Raw genomic sequence first — 21,672 nt, 5'->3', positions numbered from 1 at the left:
TTGTTGAATTGGAATCTTCTAAAAAATTTGTTAAATCCATAAGTTTATCCTTAGAATTACTCTCCGCTTGATCTATTTTTTGGAAGTCATTTCTTCTTAGATCTGAAACATGATAGGCCTTAAGGACCTAAGGAACTAGTTCTTTGGATACTTTCAAAAAGTCTAAATAAAACCTTTTGAGCATCTCCTTAGGAGAAAACAATGAACATTGCGGATAATTTAAAAATCTCAAATTCAAATGTTTGAATAATTATCCATACTTTCAGTTTTCCTATGGAGCAATTGATTATCTGTTATTAAAGAAGTATAACATCATGTATACTATTAACCAAATCTGACATTTTAGCATTTTGTTCAGAATGTAAAGAAACAGTCTGTAATAAAGCATTAGTTTGAACAGATAATGATCCCATAGAACTAACAACAGAGTCAATCCTAGAAGATGAGGACTCCAGATTGGATATAGCTGACCAAAGAGATTGTAACGTTATTACAGCAGGTCTATCCTTCATCACAGGATTAGATATCACAGATCCTGTTCCAAACTGAGACCTCCCATTTGGTGAAGGAACAGGAGTACTTATAGGAACCGTCTGTCCCTTCCCCAGGTCTCAGTGATATAGGGACCTGCGGTGGAATCAGTCCTAAGGGGCTAAGAGAGACCAAAGTCTCAATAAGAACGGAAACAGTGCCTCCACTCGCTCCAAGTTCAACTAGTCCCAATTCTTGACTGATAAAATTAAAGGCCTCCAAAGTTGGTTGGGTCGGTTGAGGTTTAGACTGGGAACAGGGAGGGACTAATCTAAGTGTTCCTTTTCTCTTCTTTCCCAACACAATGGAGACCTAAGAAACAAAAAGGAGAAGGTCATCCACTAAGAGATGCTCAGAAGGGCTTGTCACTTTGGTGCGCTGGTGGCGTGTGCCACTGGACACTTTAATCTTATAGAGTCCGGGATTGGAGATAGCAATAGAGGCAACCAGGTCCCCAGATGACAATGCAGCAGTAGGGAGTTCCTCCTCCTTGCTCTTTCCCACCTACTTGCTGGTCACTTCGATCTTTTATAGGAAGGAATTGGAGACAGCAATAGCAGCAGCCATGTCCCCGGATGACAATGCAGCAGTAAGGCGTTCCTCCTCTTCGCTCTCTCCACCTATTTGCTAGATGCCTTGATCTTATAGAGGTCGGGATTGGAGACAGGAATAGCAGCAGCCATGTCCCCAGATGACAAAGCAGCAGTAAGGAGTTCCTCCTCCTCGCTCTTTCCCACCTACTTGCTGGTCAACTCAATTTTTTAGAGGATGGAATTGAAGACAGCAATAGCAGCAGCCAGGTCCCCAGATGTCAATGCAGCAGTAGGGCATTCCTCTTCCTCGCTCTCTCCCACCTACTTGCTAGATGCCTTGATCTTATAGAGGTCAGGACTGGAGACAGCAATAGCAGCAGCCAGGTCCCCGGATGACAACACAGCAGTAGGGAGTTCTTTCTCCTCGCTCCCTCCAATTCAATAATTTAGCAGAGAGCTACTTTGTTAGTAGTATTTGCTAGAGAGTATGAAAAACTGGAATCTGAAGTTGCTTTTTCAGCTTAAAGAAAATTCTTTTTTGGGCCATAAGATTAATATATTTCCTGATGTAGTCAAGGAAACACAAGCACACAAGAGATTGTTCTTGATTTAAAAAGCCTAGGGTTTTGGCCCTATGTGTTATATTTGTATTGCAGTTTCCTTGCAAGGTTTAATTAGATTACAGGGTAATAATTAGAGCTAATTCTAAAGCCCGACATGCGCAGAAATGGGGAGATATGTGCATGGCCAAGCCACGTGTATTTTCAAATGCTCGCAGCCATGCATGTATCTCCCAGTATGCGTACAACAACGTTTTTTTTTTAAAAGGGGCGGGCTGGGGGCAGAGTCTGGGATGGTCCGTGGGCAGGCCAGGACAGGGCCATTAAGGCTCTGTCCGGTTGCTGAGAGTGCTGGGATCGACGGAGCTGCACAAGTTACTGCTGCTCCGGACCTCGGGTAAGTAGCAAAACAAAAAACATAGGATAGGCAGTGGTGTTTTAGGGGTGAGGCTGATTAGGGGAAAAGGGAGGCAGGTTAGTTAGGGGGTTAGGAATTCTGCTCCTTTACCAGAGTGGACTGGGAGGGAAGTGGGAATCTGGTTGTTTGTGTCACCACGCCCAACTTAAAAAAATCTCCCCCTTCCATGTGCGCATCGGTATTTGGCACGCACATGCGTGCACCAATGTAAAATTGGATGCACATGAGTGCATGGGTGTTTGATTTTCTAATATGCACAAATTGACACAAGGATGTTAGAAAATCAGTGCATCCATGTGCACGTGCCGGGAACCGCGTGCACATGGTCGTCTGCGCACATGTTATAAAATCTACCTTTTAGCATTTTTTAACCCAATTCGTCTAGGAGTCTCCCAGTTGTTTTTACACCTGTACTTCTGTCAATTGATTTTGATCAGTCCCACTTAGAAATATACTGTTATTGAATGTATATTATCAATATTTTTCTTGAATTTTTTTCTCCCCCATGTGAAGAAATTTATAACCATTATTAAAATTTGTACTTTCGAGTATTACTTTTCTTGTTAATTGGGGTTCTTTCTTTTTCTAAAATTACTGATATGCTTTTTTCCCTGTTTTCAAGTGCATTTCTTGATGTATAATACTTAAATGCTTACTAAAAATAAAGGGGTAGATTTTAAAAAGGTGCATGCACAAGTTATAAAATCAGAGGTTGGCGCACGCAAGGGGGTGCACAATTGTGCACTTTGTGTGCGCCAAACCGCACTGCCTTCCCCATTCCCTTCCCCCTAACCTGACCTTCCCATCCCTTCCCCTAACCTTTCCCCCCCCCCCCCCCCCCAATTTTTATTTTACCTTTTGTGCCTGCCTCCGGCACACGATCCTTCAACACAGCAGCAATGGTCCTGGGGCTTTACGCGTATCGCCGGGCCTTTTTAAAATAGGCCCGGCGTGCATATTTTAAAATCCGGCCCAAAATGTAAAGAAAAAAACAATTTTGTTTCACTGTGTATAAGTTAAATCAAATACATTTCTTCTTCCTCTCTAGATTCATCTTTGTTTTAACTTTTATAGGACATTATTGATTTCATTCCTCTTATTTTTTTCCAGTGTTTTCTTTTTCAGCACAGTAGCAGCCACATTTGTATGACTGGCAGTTAAAAAAAATCTTGACTTTTCAGCAGTCAGATAGAAAAACCAGCACATTCCTTGGCAAAGCTTCTGCCGTGAATCTCTTAACAATTCAATCCACTCTGTGCTGAGAAATTTCAATTAAAATCCAATCCAGTAATTGAGCGGGTCATCACTGACCCATCCAGTTGGAGCATGTTTAAGATTGTTTTATCAGAGCTGAGCCATCCATCAATGTAATTACTGGAGGCAATTATTTATCATTCACTCCGCAGTTGTCATTCAATGTCATTTTCTGGAGAAGATGGGGGTGAGAAGCAAAGATGAACTTAGCTGAAATGAAGCCAGGTATTCTATATATCTCACAGTTACTGATGTTCAGTTACGTGCAATAGTCCTTTGGTTATTCGTCGGCTATTGTTTTCCAATCACCTACCCTTATGTACTTTCTTTCATAAGGGTTTCATCACAGAATGCATGGGATAAACTCGTGGTGGTGAAGGAGGCGAAAAACAGAACTCAAGAAGGTGTGGGATAAGCACAGCGAATACTTAGTTGAGAGGAAAGAAATGTAAAGCCAGAGATCAAGTAGACTCGAGGTATTGCAGTAGGAAAGAATAATGGGAAGATGAGCTGGGCCTGGTGGTCTTTATCTGCTGTCATATTCTATGTGTCTATTCAGCAAGACAATAGTTTTTTCTATGGATGCCAAGTAAAGTCTACTTTACTTCCAGCCTGGGGGTCAGTCTCATACAGAGACTTTCTGAGATTTGTTATACAACATGCACTTGCCAATTTTTGTAGTTCTGGGAAGGTCAACATGAAACATTAGATCTGACAACCAATATGCCTCTTGAAATATTTTTACGATGATAGGAAGCAGGTGCACACTCTGGTGCAGTGAATTAAAGGCAACTGGGTCAGAGGCGGAGTTGTGTTACTGGTACAGCAAACTAACTATTCTGGATCAAAGGTCTCAACAGGTGGGACAATGAGGGCTTAATATACATTTAAAATCATTTCTAGTTAAGTGGAGGAGAGATGGCAAGCATAAAAATATCAAGCAGGATTGTAACAGGGTATAACACTGAGCCGGCAGCAGGTCATGCTCCTGAGTTATGATATAATTGTTTCTGTCCTCATTTTGGGCTGCAGAAATTCACAGCTGAACAGAGGGTAGCGCAAGGAGTTGAAGCAGATTGGCTGCCTTAAGGAAAATATAAACTGTTAATGTAGCTTTTGAATCTCAGTTGCTTTATGAAGCAATCCCCTCACTACATTGATATTTGTATTTGGGGGAAACAAAAAAAACTGACACACAACCCTAAATTTAAAAGATTTTCTATTACTTTGAAAAATAACAGAGGCATTATTGGCCATACTGGAAGGGCTCCGTTCCCCACTGTTTCTTATCTATGGAAGCAAAATGTGTAAGTTTTCCGTGTGCACTCTGATCCTGGAAAAAGCATGCAATGTCAAAAGATAAAGTATATTTATCACAGCACTGTGTAAAGTAGATGTGTTTTATATCTTTGGAGTAAGGAAGGAAATCATTCTCCTAATTTTAATTTGACAGCTCATAATTTTAACTTCCATTGCAGAGTCATAACTAGAAATAAACAAAACACACAGAGATGGATTATAAGATTTATTTATTTAAAATTATTTATATTCTGCCTATAATGAAAAAAATACATTCAAGGCAACTTAAAATATAAAACATAAAATAATGACAAAATGGTCAGCACTTCCAGACATCACATGCAAATTCATATAATCTCACTGCACCAAGAAAAATACAATGCAATACCTCTCCCTTAAAAATAACCAAAGTTCAAGTTAAACGTTCCTGGAACCGCAAAACCTTGAGGTTTTGGGCTTTATTTTAACAATTTAAAATCTGTCATTGATCGAAGGTCTTCTGGCAAATGTTTCTATAGAGGGGGATCAGTTATGGAAAGAACACGACCCATCATCTCTTGAAGCTGTGCCACTTTCGTTCCAGAAACTTCTAGAGATATATAATTAAAATGCAAATATATAAGAGGTTTGTGATCCAAGGGCCTGTGATTGGGAATAACAACTTGGCATAATATGGCTACCATCCATTCCGTTCCTCCTCCCGCAGGTATTTCCTGCTTTCTCTCACACACCCTTTCCCCCACCTTTCCTCCAGGCGCCAATAAGTATGGAAGGGAGGTGAGAGCCAGTTTTCTAAATGGTCTGTAGGAAAGTCCACCCGAATATAGCAATGCAGCAGGGAGAATAAAAGGGGGAGAGGCAAGGATCCAGAATTACACATGTAATTCAGGGTTCAGGGCTTTTGAGGTTCTCACGGTCACAGTGACGATATGATTAATGAAACAGCATGCTGTTCGTTTCAGGTAAAGGGATTCAGCCTTCTTGGACTCCTTCCAGCGATTGCATCATAGCTTCAAGTGAATGAGGACAGGCAGCGTTCTGATTAATATGGGCTTATTTGGAACCCAAGGCTTGCACAAATTGCTTACAAAGATGAGAGTATTCCCCTGCAGCAGCAGGCATGTCAGACTGTTCTCACACTTAACTACCACCATGTGAAAGGATGATATTCCCCATAGGAAGGGTACTTTTACAACAGCTCGCACATCAGACTTTACTGAGTATATTCAAAGTGAATTTATGCAGGTAAATTCACTTTGAAATTCCTTGGGTAATTGGCCGAGCAGGCGCACAAATGACCTCACACAAAGTCACCCCCGCTCCCAGGAGGACATAACTAGTGCAGGACAGCTTTTATAAAATCAAAAAGCATGCACACAAAACACAACTCCACCCAAACTCTGCCCCCCCCTCCTCCCCCCCCAAGAACACCATTTCTCGGTACTCCTAAAAGTACACGTGAAACAGGATCATGCACATACTTTTCAACGCACTGGTCTCTGATTGGTTTCCAGAACACTATGCACACTTTGAGAATCATGCCCAAAATGTTGTATGCAGCAAAGGACAATCTCCAAGATCACGAAAGCTAGGTAGAAATGGCTGGCACCATCTGGTCAGGCACTTAATGGGATTCATTTTTACCAGTCTCCCACCCCCCCCTTGAAGGAAACAGTTTTTTTGTTCCTATTTAAGAATTAAGTAAATCCACTCTGAGGTCACAATGAAAAAAGAACTTGCAAAAATCACCGATTCTTTGAATGATGCATCCAAAACTTGATGACAAGTGTTGTGATTTTACTAGAAAGAGATTTCATTGCTGTTGTGCCACTAGCAATGGTTATCCCACAGTTAACTTTCTACACACAGCTTTCTTCTTTCCTTTAACTTCACTTGATGACCTCTACTTTATTCAGGACCCAAACATTTCTAGCATGTTCCACTCAAAACCTTATATCTTGATGACAGCATTGAATCCTAGATTTAAAGAGGGTTTGTACTTCTCTTTCTTCCCTTGAGGCATAGATGTTAACTGGTGAGGCCCTGCTTGTTGAAAATGTCTCTTCAGAAATGACAGTACCCAAAGGAACTAACACTGATAACTCTGCTTTCTTTTCTGCTCGACAACAAAGTCTACTTTGTTCCTGCTTGATGTGCAGTCCTGTGGTAGGGTCGTGAGACCGGAAAACAAGAATTGCTTTCCTTGAATTTTGAGCATGATAAAAATATTTAAGCCAGCTTACATGGCCTTGGAAAAGAAACTGTTTTTATTTCAACTAGTGAAGCATGCTTTGCCCCTCCCATTGGAAAGCAGGCAAATGAATATTCAGAACGCCCTCTTTTTCTATAGGCATGGAGTAGAGCAGCATCTGGTTAGCCCTATAGAAGGTGATTTATACTGTATCGGGGCTAACTGCCAATCAGTGTCTATTCGTGTAGAATATTTAGCATTACTGGCATTATGACCACTGACTATATCAGAGGCTCCGGTTTCATAAAAATGTCCAAAAGCTTGCACAAAGAAAGTTCAATGCTCTACTTTGTCTATGTAACCTTGAGTAGTTCGAAACTCACACCGGGATTCCTGTAATGATCATTTTCTAGTTGTCAATGAAAATGGAGTGGCAGAGAATCATTAAAATGGTGATGATGATGGGAAAGAAACTGCTGATATTCATGCATCCTCCAGATTCCTGTCTATGCTATCTTTCCTCTCTTTGTAAAGTAGTAACACAATGGATGTTTTGCGGTCCTGGCCGCGAGAACTGCGACCAGGCCCTTACCTCCTTGTTCCCGGACCTGCTCCCACCTCCGGAGCCCTGGCTTGAGCCTGTTTGGCGGCATCCCCGCTGGGGCTGCGCCACCACGAAGGTGCCTGAGGACGCCCTGCTCCTAGGCATGCGTGCGCGCCACTTGGGCGCCTTTCTAGCCCGTTTTCCGCCAGTGGTGACTCTGCCCAGTTCCTGAAGTCAGATGCCGCGGCCTTAATAAGCCGGCCGCGGCCATCCAGTCCTTGCCTTGCAACGGGTTAGCTTCCCAGTTTCCTGTTGCGCTGTTCCCCGGAGTGACTCGCTTGGCTACGTCGCTCCGTTCCTGCTACAGTACCTGCTTGGTTCCTGCCTGCCTGCTACAGTTCCTGCCTGGTTCCAGTACCTGAGTCCTGCCACAGTTCCTGCCTGGTTCCAGAACCCGTACCCAGTTACAGTATCACTACTGTCCTAGTCTGGTTCCAGTTACCTGTCCTGATCCACAACCCGCCTAAGTCCCAGCGGCCAGGCCCCTACGGGCTCCTCCCGGGGGGGCTTCGGCTTCCAAGGGTGAAGCCACCTAAGTCCCAGCGGTTGGGCTCCTACAGGCTCCTCCCGGGGGAGTACCAGCTTCCAGGGTGAAGAGCATCTATGTCCCGCCTGAACATCTGCCTCCCAGCCTGCTATTCATTAGTAGGGATGTGAATCATTTTTGAACGATTAAAATTATCGTCAGATAATTTTAAAATCGTCCAAAATCGTTAGAGTGCACGATACAATACAAATGCCCACGATTTATCGTCAGGGGCATTTGTATTGTATCGTTAAATAGGGCACACCAAAAAAGCCCCTAAACCCACCCTGACCCTTTAAATCGACCCGACCCATCGCTATTTTTTCTTTACGGAGGCCCGCGCCGCAAAAAAAACAAAAAACCCATCTGACCCTTTAAATCGCCCCCCCCCCCCCCCGACCCGACCCATCGCTAATTATTTTTTTACGGAGGCCCGCGCCGCAAAAAACCCCAAAAAAACCCATCCGACCCCTTAAATCGACCCCCCCAAAACCTTTTAAAGTTACCTGGTGGTCCAGGGGGTCCTCGGGGGGCCTCGGGGAGAGAGCCAGGGGGGCCTCAGGGAGAGGAGAGATCCAGGGGGGCCTCGGGGAAAGATTTCCCAGGCATCAGCTGTTCTAAAAAAAAAAAAAATGGCGCCGATGCCCCTTTGCCCTTACCATGTGACAGGGTATCCGTGCCATTGGCCGGCCCCTGACACATGGTAGGAGCACTGGATGTCCAGCGCCATCTTTACTCATCAGCCCATATTATACTATGGGCTGATGAGTAAAGATGGCCGGCGCCATCTTTAAAGATGGCGCTGGCCATCCAGTGCTCCTACCATGTGACAGGGGCCGGCCAATGGCACGGATACCCTGTCACATGGTAAGGGCAAAGGGGCATCGGCGCCAATTTTTATTTTTTTTAGAACAGGTGATGCCTGGGAAATCTTTCCCTGAGGCCCCCCTGGATCTTTCCTCTCCCCGAGGCCCCCCTGGATCTCTTCCCGAGGTCTCCCGAGGCCCCCCTGGACCACCAGGTATCTTTAAAAAGTTTTGGGGGGGTCGGGAGGGGGGGTCGATTTAAGGGGTCGGATGGTTTTTTTTGTTTTTTTTGCGGCGCGGGCCTCCGTAAAAAAATAATTAGCGATGGGAGGGGGGGTCGATTTAAAGGGTCGGATGTGGGTTTTTTTTGGTTTTTTTTTTTTGCAGTGCGGGCCTCCGTAAAAAAATAATTAGCGATGGGTCAGGTCAGGAGGTCGATTTAAAGGGTCGGATGTGTTTTGTTTTTTTTTTTGCGGTGCGGGCCTCCTAAAAAAATGTGAATTGGAATCGGAAACGATTCCAATTCACATATCTTAACGATCAGATTCGAGCCCCCCCGCAGCCGAATCTGATCGTTAAGACGATCTGGCACACGATTCACATCTCTATTCATTAGAGACATTGACCATCTATTCCCAGTCTCCAGCAGGTCGGCCCAAGGGTCCACTAAACTGAGACTCCCACAACAGGATGTTGGCAAATAAGGGCCAATTGACCCACCTGGTCTGCTCAGTTGCCTTTGCCTACCCTGATGTAGCTCTGATCATCCTCCTCTCATTATTACCACTATCCTTTGTGCTAAAAAATAGAGATCTGCCAGCTATCAACCATACTAATTTGACCACCTGCAGGAAGTTACACCATTTCATATTTAGTGTTAGTTGGGAAATGTAGCCAAGTCATTTTGTTCTCTATGCTAGGCGACCTGCCACTTTCCCCAGATATACTTGTGAGCATACATGCTTTAAATATATATGTGTGTGTGTGTGTGTGTGTGTGTGTGTGTGTGTGTGTGTGTAAAAACATAAATGCATGCCTGTAATGATAGCTGACATATTTTGCTCTATGACATTTTAGAGTAGTGTGATTTACCAAAGTTTTCCCACAGAAACAGAATGGAAAAATGGGATAAATCAACCCCATGGTGTAGCATAACAAGTAAAAGGGGTGGAAGGAATCCTAATGCTGGAGAAAACTAATTCCAGCTTCTTTAAGTAAGTCAACATTTTGGCTACTTCATAAAGCATGGGGGAATGTTCTTCCCTCCCCCGTTTCTTCAATTTTTATGCTTTCTGCAATAGACATGATTTAATTATCTTAGCCTGATAAAGGGAAGTTATCCCAAAGCAAATCTATTTTTTCCAATGCAATCATGATCCATGTTCTTCTTTCAAAATTGCCAATAAAAGACTGGATTGAAAAATAAAGATAGATCCCATATCACTAGGCTCCTGGATTGTGAACCACAAAAGTTGTATTGACCACCTTCATTTTCTACATATTTGGATGATTGATCTGGTGCTGTAAATCAAGGGTAAATTTTGAGTTAATTTCTATAATCACTTTTCTCATAAAACAAACAAAGAATGCAATATATAATTCAGAAATAATACCATTAAGAAGCATAGCTCACTGCTTATAGTGTTATTGCAAAATGAGAATGATTAAATTAATCCCCATGTAGAATTCTAATTAAATACTATGCTTTTGACTTAAGCAGCAATTGGATTAAAAGGGATTTTGCATAATGCATAGCCACTAAGGACTTATCAAATCACCTGTTAAGAAAATCAGTCTGCTTTATCCATTATAGGCTTTGCACACTACCTGAGATACTGAGTCATATGTTTTAAAAGAGACAGGCACCAATGTGGATGGGCTACTGTGGGAATCACAGTTCTAGTCAGTCATAATTAGAGGCCTATGTACCAAGCTGCAAAATGTTTTCACAAACATCTTTTTGGGTCAAAATGTTTCACAAAATGCTCACAAACCTACAAAAAAAAAAAAAACCATGTGAGCATTTGTTGCAAAAAACAACTTTTGCAAAAAAAAAATGTACAGAAATTTGCTTGGTGGTAGTAAACTTTCACATCAATGAGCTGCTGTGATGAAAAATCATGCACTTCATTAATGTGCAAAAATATAACTACACCTCAACAGGTGCAGTTATTTTCCTGACTGGGCCAAGGAAGCGATGATTCCTGTGAACCACCATGAGAATTTAAAGGGGCTTCATAGCCTGTGTGAAGACCTCCCCTACCACATCTAGTGTCATTAATAGTCCCTGGTGGCCCTAGTGGCTTCCCTCACCCACACCCCTATGTCCCTATCGGGTCAAAAAAGTCCAAATTAAAGCCACACCCCCATTGCCTCTCAAAATCATTGAAAACCCACATTGGGGGTTGCGTCCTGCCTACCCTCTGAGACTCCAGAAGCCTTCTCAATAGCTACAGGGGTGTTCTGAGGGGCAGGAGTGATCCCCACTTGCTCCTCCATTCTCTGCTCCTGGTTCCAAAATGATGCCAGTTGACTTCAATCCAAAACATAGGGTTTGACAAGCCATCAACACCACCAAGCTTTGTAATAATTCAAATAGCTATCAAACCTAGTAAAGCTGATGCCCAATCATCTGGCCACCTATGATCTTGTGGCCTTGCTGGATGTCTACTTGGATCTTGTGGATGTCTACTTGGATGTCTACTTGGATCTTGTGGCCTTGCTGGATGTCTATTTGGATTTCCCCTTCTTGTTTCTGATAGCATTTTTAAAATAAAACTGAGCCACATCTGACATGAGGCACAGAGAATTTTAGGCATGAGCCGATAGACAGCTGCCAATCTCTAACAGGGTGAGCAGGAAGATTTCTTGTGATCCAATCAGCCTCCCCTACCCCCTTCTAACCTAAAAATCTTGCAAGGGGCTGTGCGGCCATTGAATGTCAATAAGAATCTAGTTCAGAGCATTCTTTGTCCGGACTCAATGACTTAAGGTCATAAATGGGAATCAAAGAATAGTATCGGTACAGATTCTGTTGTTTTTCAACTGATTTTGCCCTGCTTCGCTCAAAAAATTCTATCAGACCCTATATGTTGATTTAGAAATGTTCTGAAAATTCGGTGTTTGCCTGATTCTGACCTATTGACACCACAGGCAGAGTAGGTGGATTGAAACAAGCAGACTTCAACTCCCCAGATACCAATCAGATCAATGCCAGCAGCTTGGTGGTGTTCAGATACCATCCAGAAAATCCACAGGGACCTAGGCAGACGGATGTTCTTCCAAAATCCTCACTGTTATCTGTTTAGTTATTACAAAGCTTGATTGTAAGACTTTTAGGGTCAGACTTGACCTTGTGACCTCCTGGCTGGCAGACTGGAGCTCTGCCCTCTGAATCATTGGGTGGTACTGGTAAATCCAGGTTATGCAAGGGAGTGGACCTAGTATGGAACTTGATACAGGAACAAGTTCCTTGTTTCTTTCAACTTGATGGTTGCTGCTGAACACTGCAGAATTCACCAAGCATCTAGAACAGAGGTTTTCAACCTTTTCCCCAGGACACATGAAGCCAATCTGGTTTTCAGGATATCCACAATGAATATCCATGAAATAGATTTGCATGCACTCCTCCATTGTATGCAAATATAGCTCATGCATATTCATTGTGGATATCCTTACAAAAAAACAAAACAAACTTTGACTGCCTAGACTGTTCCATGGGTTGAAAACCACTTGTCTAGAAGGTTGCCTAACCCCATGCTAAAGCTCCAGAAAGACTAACCAGGATCTTATGCTTCCCAGCCCCATGCCACAGTACTATAAAGGATAACCAGCACTAAAGGACTGCCCAGCCCCGGTCTACTGTGCTGAAAAGTCTACTCGGCACCTGAAGAGCTGCCTAGACTCATGCTCTAGAACCTGACAAGTCTTGTCTTGCAAGGAAATTGTTTAACAGAGCTAGACTTGTGAATTGTTTGCCTTGCTATGCCCAGTCTGGCACTGGTCCTGACTCCATGCCTTGAAGGAGTACATATTTGTTTTGAATCCTTGGTGGTGAAGGAACCCTCTTACCTGTTAAATGTCAGGGTTTTGAAATAAATCCTAAGTTTATTTATTTGCTTCAGTTTTTAAAGCCACCTTTACGACAGTGTGCTGAAGAGATTACCAAAGAAAGTGAGTTACATAGACCTGCTTGGAACTCGACAGACATGGGGGCTAGGCAAGGGTTTGGGTGTTGGGTTACGCACAGGAACTTGCATGTTCACCTACCCAGGATGGTAGAGAATCACTGAAGAAGACCGCAAACTTACTTGGAGTAGGAGGAATATTTAATTATCCAACACACTTCAAAAGCTGGAACTGCAGTTGGGATATAACCTTAATAGTGTGGTCTGGAGTAATTGGATGGTCTTCATCTGTCAGCCTCTGCTACATCAGGGGTGGCCAACTCCAGTCCTCAAGAGCCACACACAGGCCTAATTTTTGAAGATATCCATCATGAATATGCATGAGCTATACTTATGCAGTAACTTTTAAACAGCCATGCTGGGTGCATATGTGTGCATGTATGCCAGCTCGCACCCAGAGATGTGGCCATTTTATAAACATACACGCACATATGCATGCATGTTATAAAATATGCTGAATGTGCATATATGTGCGCACAATTTTATATGGCCGTGTGCATGTGCGTGCAAATGCCGCCTCTACCACGTAAGTAGGGGAATTTTATAAGGGATGCATGCCGACACCATACTGTGTTTTCCCAGTTTGTTCCCAGTTCACCCAGTTTAGGGATAGTACTTCCAAACCTCCCTAATTTATTAACTTCCCTTTGCCCCACCCTTAAAACCCCGCTGCCTTGCCTAGATTTTTTTGTTTTTGTACTGACACGCCATCCATAGCAGGGGACCCCAGCGCGCACTCGTGTACGTAATTATTTATGCACAAATCTCTTGGCCTTTCCCTGACATGCCCATGACCCACCCGGACCATGCCCACACCCTGCCCCTTTTCTGAACTTTTGACTTGTCGTGTACTGGGAGATACACGCATACATTCGCACCTTTTAAAATCTGCGCGGTGCACACTAGCCCCACTTGTTGTGGGAGTCTCAGTTTAGTGGACCCTTGGGCCGACCTGCTGGAGACTAGGAAAGGATGGTAAATGTCTCTGATGAACAGCAGGCCGGGAGGCAGATGTTCAGGCGGGACGTAAATGCTCTTCACCCTGGAAGCTGGTGCTCCCCCGGGAGGAGCCCGTAGGAGCCCAACCGCTGGGACTTAGGTGACTTCACCCTTGGAAGCCGAAGCCCCCCCGGGAGGAGCCCGTAGGGGCCCAGCCGCTGGGACTTAGGCGGGTTGTGGATCAGGACAGGTAACTGGAACCAGACTAGAACAGTAGTGATACTGTAACTGGGCTCGGGTACTGGAACCAGGCAGGAAACAAGCAGGTACTGTAGCAGGAATGGAGTGATGTAGCCAAGCGGGTCACTCCGGGGCGCAATGCAACAGGAAACCAGAATGCTAACCCGTTGCAAGGCAAAGGCTGGATGACCGCTGCTGGCTTATCAAGGCCGCGGCGTCTGACGTCAGGTATTCGGCGGAGTTGGCACTGGCGGGAAACGGGCTACAAAGGCGCGCAAGTGGCGCGCGTGCCTAGGAGCAGGGGGCGTCCACCAGCAGCTTCACGGCGGTGCTGCCCCATCGGGGACGCCGCCAACCAGGCCGCAAGCCAGGAGTCCGGAGGCGGGAGCAGGTCCGGGAATCAGGAGGTAAGGGCCGCGGCCAGGACCGCAACACCACTTGTGCATGTATCTTCTGGCCTTGGCATGCATAGGGCTTTTAAAATCCACCTAAATGGAAGCTGTGCACGCAGATCTCTGACATGCTCATTCATTGCAAATATTCCAAAAATCACTGGAACCAGATCTGTTTGTGGATCTTGAGGACAGGAGTTGGCTACCCCTGTACTAAGTCACATTATCATCTCTAACTTTAACTTTAAAGATTACTTATTTGCTTTCCAGTGTTAAGCATGGATGGCTATCATCCTGAATGAAGAATTGTTTTATGCATAATATAGGCTTGATGGTGTCTTAACATTCTCTGACATAAGGAACTAGGGATGTGAATCATTTTTTAACGATTTAAAATATCATCCGATATTTTTTAAATCGTCAATCGTTAAGTGTGCGATACAATAGAAATTCCCCTGATTTATCGTGAAAAAATCGTTAATCGGGTTAGTGTCCACTAACGGGAGTTATTTGGGGGGAGGGCGGGAAAACCGGCACACCAAAACAACCCCTAAACCCACCCCGACCCTTTAAAACTAATCCCTTACCTTCCCCCACCCTCCCAAACCCCCCCAAAACTTTTTGCATGTACCTGGTGGTCCAGTGGAAGCCCCAGGACTGATCTCCCACTCTCGGGCCATCAGCTGCCACTAATAAAAATGGCGCCGATGGCCCGATAAAAAAAAAAACCCACCCCGACCCTTTAAAACTGACCCCTTAGCTTCCCCCCCCCCAAAAAAAAACTTTTTACAAATACCTGGTGATCTAGCGGATGTCCCGGGAGGGATCTCCCGGTATCGGGCCGTCGGCTGCGCTAATAAAAATGGCGCCGATGGCCCTTTGCCCTTACCATGTGACAGGGTATCCGTGCCATTGGCCGGCCCCTGTCACATGGTGGGAGCACTGGATGGCCGGCGCCATAGATGCAGGCCGATACAGAAAACTTCGTGGGAGAGCGGGCGAGCGATCCAGTAAATAAATTTATGTAAATGAGGGCCCGCGGTAACAGGAGGCGCTAGGGACACTAGCGCGTCCATAGCACCTCCTTTTTGACAGAAGCGGCAGCTGTCAGCGGGTTTGACAGCCGACGCTTAATTTTACCGGCATCGGTTGTCGAACCCGCTGACAGCCACGGATTCGGAAAACGAACACCGGCAAAATTGAGCGTCTGTCTTCCAACCTGCAGGTCACGGGCAGATTTTTAATTTTTTTTTATTTTTGGGGCCTCCAACTTAATATCGTTATGATATTAAGTCGGAGGGTGTACAGAAAAGCAGTTTTTTCTGCTTTTCTGTACACTTTCCCTGTGCCGGCTGAAATTAACTTCTGCCTTTGGGCAGGTGTTAATTTCTGAAAGTAAAATGTGCGGCTTCGCTGTACATTTTACTTTCTGTATTGTGCAGGAATTTGCACCCGCATTTGCATGTTGTGGGCGCTATTAATTGTGGGGGGTTGGCTGCGTGTTTTCGATGCGCTATTACCCCTTACTATATAAGGGGTAAAAATAGCGCGTCGAAAACTCGCAGCCAAACCGGGGCTAAAGGTGCGCTCAGCATGAGCGCACTTTACTGCATCGGCCCAATGTTGGAAGAAAAAGACCAAATGGTCCATCCAGTCTACCCAGCAAGTTTCTTATGGTAGTAACTTTCGCTCCGTGCAGGTTACCCCCAAGTCTTATGTTAAGGATAGTAATATTAACAATCAAAACCAAGCAACTGTCAAATCCATAACAAAATTACTGCTAGCAACAGTTTTAGAGGGTGTGCAGCCTTCTTGATAATTCAGACAATGCCGCTTGAATGTGCTTTGCTTTTGGGCTTGACTGTAGAAGCAGTCCTGTGCTTTTCCCCTAATGTCTGCTTATCAGTACCCCGAACTGTAAAAGTCAGGATCCAACATTGGCTGTCATCTAAATCCAATGCCCCACTCCACCCCCTACCGCTGACAAAACGGAAAGCAATGCTGCAGTTGCGTCAAAATCATGTAAGCTAATTGTTTAAGGGTAGTAATTGTTATGTGTGCCGCCCACGGCAGACCTGCAGCACGGCCCTCTCACCTTCTTTACAGACTCCAGCTCCTGGTTCCTCTTCACTGGCGGTGGTGGGCCGCCAGCTCGGACCTCAGGTCACCTCCAGTGCCTCTGGCTCTGCCATGGTCCCCAGTGTTGCCAGTCAAGATGTCCCTGCTTGTTGGGCCTCTCTGCGTGGCCCACGGAGAGACGCCGCCATCAGCGCCGTGCCCCTCCCTAGGTGTACGCCCACGCATTGCTGATTCTTTTAAAGGGCCCACGGTGGGAACCTGGCCGTTATCCCAGATGCTCACATCAGACTCTTCAGCGTATATAAGCTCAGGCCTCGCTCCATAGCGTTGCCTTTACAACAGGTCTCCTCGTACTCCTCGTACTCATTGCTGATAAAGAATCGTCTCTATGTCGTGTTCCTGTCTCCTGTGGTTCCCGGTTCCTGTCTTCCTCGTTCCTGCCCTGTCTATGTGTTGGACTGAATTTCTGGATTTCGACTCGGCTTTGACGACTCCTCGGCTTATCTCCAACCCCGGACCTTTGCTACGTTTGACTACTCTTCAGCCTGTCTCCAAACCCAGACCTTTTTTACGTTTGACCATGCCTGCCTTCTTCGTGCTCTGACCATTACCTTGATTGACTGCGCCTGCCTTCTTTGTGCTCTGACCATTGCCTTGATTGACTACGCCTGCCTTCTCCATGCTCTGGCCATTGCCTTGATTGACTATGCCTGCCTTCTCCATGCTCTGACCATTGCTTTGATTGACTATGCCTGCCTTCTCCGTGCCCTGACCATTGCCTTGATTGACTATGCTACAGATTTACTCCGTGTCCAGCGTTCTACATTGCTTGCCACGACCTTTACTTGCCGCCAGCCCTGATTCCAGCCTGTCAGTGACGCCTCCTCTAGCCTATCTCCTGGACGTGGACTTACAAGGCTTCGGCCTTTCTTTGTTTAGGCACCTCCAGTTACCTTCTGTTACATTGGCGCCTGAGTTCCTGTACCGAACTCTGTCCAGGGTAGGACTACGCCACCTATCGACTGCTGTCTCTGGGCTGAACTGCCTTACTTCACAAATCAACCTCGAGGCCCACCTAAGTCCTGCCGGCCCTGGCACCCAAAGGCTCAACCCGTGGGGAACGAGGGCTGGTATAGGTGAAGCTCCAGTGGCCTCTATCTTCAGCCCACTCCACCTGCCAATGGTGGGGACCCGTAGGTCCCTATCTACGGGTTGCGTCAACCCCACCTCAGCCCAAGGGTCCACCTCTGACGCAACAGTAATTCCTATGCCTTCTGATAGGGTTAGTAGCTGCTGCTCCATGCTGGTTATCCCATGCATCATTTTCCAACTCTAGACTTTAGGAATCCGCGGTGTTTATCCCATGCCTTTTAGAATTTGTTTACTGTTTTCATCTTTACCATTTCTTCCAGAAGGGCATTCCAGGCATCCACCACCCTGTCCATGAAGAAAAATTTCCTGGAGATATCTCACCATGGAGTGAAATATCTAGTGGTGATCCATTAGCTACAGAAAACTATAGCACTCCTATAGTGCTATAGTGCTATAGCACTATAGCACTCCTCCTTATTTCTTTTTCTCTATTTGTATATTGTTGCATTTCACTAGGGAAGTGCTGTCATTTTTAAAATGCCATGAAAACACCAAACGATATTTCCTGCTTTGTTGTCAATTGTTTCTTATCCAAATCAACACAAAATTATTGAAATATCATTTGTCATTTTAGAGTGTTCTCAAACACTGTAGCGGGCATCGAAAGTATTTCATTGCTGGCTATTTACAAATTGCACCAACATCCGAGCATTGTAAAAATATACTGCACGTTGTAAAAGTCGAATATGATTTTAAAAAAAGAACAAAACTCCCAAAACAATACAGATGGGAAAATGAAACAAAATAAACTGATTTTGTTTTCCAATTGATTACCCCCAGTCTTCTGAAACGTTTCCCGATTCTGGAGATTCTTTAGAAATTAACACCCATTGCTCAGCTCTCAAGCCTTCTGTTTCTTTAGCCCTGTTGATCAAATTCCACCCACAGCTGTATTTTTTGCTTTTCAATGATAATAGTTTCCTTGCAATATACTATTTTTGTATGTAAGCTCATTTGCAGCAGTCAATTCTCTAAGAAATCTTCATTAATATTTCTTTGCCCTCAGCCGTCACTGAGTACACAATGTGTAGTATATTAATCTTTTTCTTACTCATTTTCTACGGAACTGCTTAGTTCATTAATAAGACGCTTTACAAGATTAGTTTTAATGATCATACAGGAGCCACTTGCTCAACTCCTATGCATTGATTGAAAAAAAATATGTTGTGTCTGATTTATCGAGGTTTGCTCCTAGTTTGCATTTATGGAAGACAACCTTTATAATCTAGGGACTATAACAAATATGTTAGAGCCTATGAAGGATATCTTCCATAAACATAAACAGACAGAAAACCTGGAAAAATCAGTTTTTTTTTAATGATTAATGCATTTGGGTTTAGCAAGTTTGTGTGTGTGTGTGTGTGTGTGTGTGTGTGTGTGTGTGTGTGTGTGTGTGTGTGTGTGTGTGTGTATATATATATATATATTTTTTTTTTTTTCACCTTGAAAGAATAGGGGTGGGGAAGAGAATGTCTCAGTTGTTTATAAAGTGAGAACCAGCAAATTCAGAGTTCAAATCCACTTCTCCCACTGACACTCCTTCCTATCTCTTATTTCCACAGATTGTATGCTCTTGGGGGCAAGGACTTATCATGCCTGAATACTTATCATTATTGTGCAGTACTACATAAATTCAGTAGCACTATAAAAATAGTAAGCATTATTCCAAAAAAAATATTAATGAATCCCCAACCAAACTTTATTTCCCTGGTCCCTTGCATTTATGGGGTTTTTTTTTCCCCTGCACACTATTTATCACTGCCAGTGGATGATCAGGTTTGATTTATGGCACTGAAGCTTTAGTTTTCTAACAAATAGTTCACTGAGTTGTTTCCCCTATGCAAGAGAATCTTTTAACTTTACAAAGTCAAACAAAAATTGCTTATGATTAATTAATTTATTTATTTTCTTATTTTGCTAATTTTATCTTTGCATTCCTTAGTAAAATGCTTCCAGAATGTTTGGCTATTTTAATTCAGTGATTAAAGTAGTGTTTCACACAAATTTATTTGAGAACTTCTCACTTTGTTGTTGCACAAACAGATATTTGATCATTCCATTTTTTGTATTTCTGTTAGGTTAGTTAAGAAGACATTGGATGAGTAGTAAATCATGTCTGTAACACTACATTCCCCCGTCATCTTTGACATGTTGTGTTGCCAGATATTAGCAGATCACTTGAAGACTTAACTGTATAGTGAGACTGAAGACCGTGTAATCTCGGATTGCTTTGCATACTCTCTCCGGCAAACCTTTTGTTTGTATAAAAAAATATTAATTCTCTTGGGTCTTTTTTTTGTATGTGTGCAATTTCTTGTAGCCTTTGCCTTCAGCTTTGGATGCATAACTAGGAATCTGAGCACTATTTTCCCATTAATTACAGTATTTAATGAACAGAAATTCACAGCACTGTGCTGCATATTTAATAATGGCACTGCTGCTCCTGGAATTTCTTTAGAAATGAAAAGAAAGTTCAAGAGTTGCACAGCAAAACGTATATGAGGCTTTCTATGCATAAATAAGATTCATTAAATATCAACAGCTGCTAAAAAAATAAATAGCCTTAGTCTTGTACCAAAAAAATATTTTTAGTCACTCCTGACATTTATGTATTCTATATTTTCCAGGCATTAAGCTCAGAAGAAGAAAAAAATTGATAACTTGGCTGAAAATGTATTAACTGGCACTAAGCACTGAATCATTAATGTTAACCATACCAACACCCGTGAAGATCATGTTTCATCAATATGCATGAAATAACATTAAATTCTAAGATCAATTTTCAAAGGGTTTTGCAGGAAATTGCATGGGTTAGTGACCTTGTTCCCATGCAGTTTTCCCTGGAGAAGTCATCCCTGAGGTGTAGTGTTATCTCTTTTGCGAAAACCAGCTCACGAAGATGTCTTGGCACAATGATTTTCACTTGATCCTGAATTAAAGAGCTGCTTTGCATGAGATTTTACATCGCAGCAGCTCATTAGCTCAGAATAAACTTTCACAAATAGCAGACTATGCACAAAAGTTTAGCATTGCAAAGGGGGTAGGAAGTACATTTTCTCACAAATGGGCCCTACGCACTTAAAAATGCACAAAACCCTAAAATGCCAGAATATTTTGGTAATTCTTGTGTATTGTATATGTTTTTATGTGCATAGTCCCTGTCTGCAAAAAAAAAAAAAAATGTGCAGGTTAATACACTGCCCTCTTGGTGGTTAAGTGCCTAAACCGGATCATTAAAAATAATGTAGAGAACCCTACTGTGTTTCTGCTAAGAAAAGCAATACCATTACAAGTGCTTTACAGCGCCCCCATGTGGACTGCTGTGTTGACTGCTTCTTACTGCTATATAAAAGGGAAACATCTAGAGAGGGTGTAGATTTTTAGTTATCTTTTCTAGGAGGCAGGATGTTGCTGTTCTTGTTGCAGTTCTGGCCGCGAGCGCCGCGACCAGACCCTTACCTTCCTGTTCCTGGACCTGTTCCCGCTTTCGTTGCCCTAGTTCCTGGCCTGTTCGGCGGCGGCCCTGCGAGGGCTGCGCCGCCGGGAAGCCTTCCATGGACGCTCTGTCTCTAGGCCTGCGCGCGCGCCACTTGGGCGCTTTTCTAGGCCTTTTCCCGCCAGTGGTGACTCCGCCCAATTCCTGACGTCCGACACCGCGGCCTTGATAAGCCGGCCACGGCCACCCAGTCTTTGCCTTGCAACGGGCTTACCTACCGGATCCCGGTTGTGCTATGCCCCGAGCGACCTGCCTCGCTATCGCTCCGTTCCTGCTTGCCTGCTACATTACCTGCTTGGTTCCTGCTTGTCTGCTACAGTACCTGCCTTGTTCCTGCTTGCCTGCTACAGTACCTGCTTGGTTCCTGCTTGCCTGCTACAGTTCCTGCCTGGTTCCAGTACCTGAGTCTTGCTACAGTTCCTGCCTGGTTCCAGAACCCGAGCCCTGTTACAGTACTGACCTACT

The sequence above is a fragment of the Rhinatrema bivittatum genome, chromosome 4, assembly GCF_901001135.1.
Source record: "Rhinatrema bivittatum chromosome 4, aRhiBiv1.1, whole genome shotgun sequence".
Lineage (NCBI taxonomy): Eukaryota > Metazoa > Chordata > Amphibia > Gymnophiona > Rhinatrematidae > Rhinatrema > Rhinatrema bivittatum.
The sequence above is the reverse complement of the archived record's forward strand: the minus strand, read 5'-3'. Positions refer to the sequence as shown.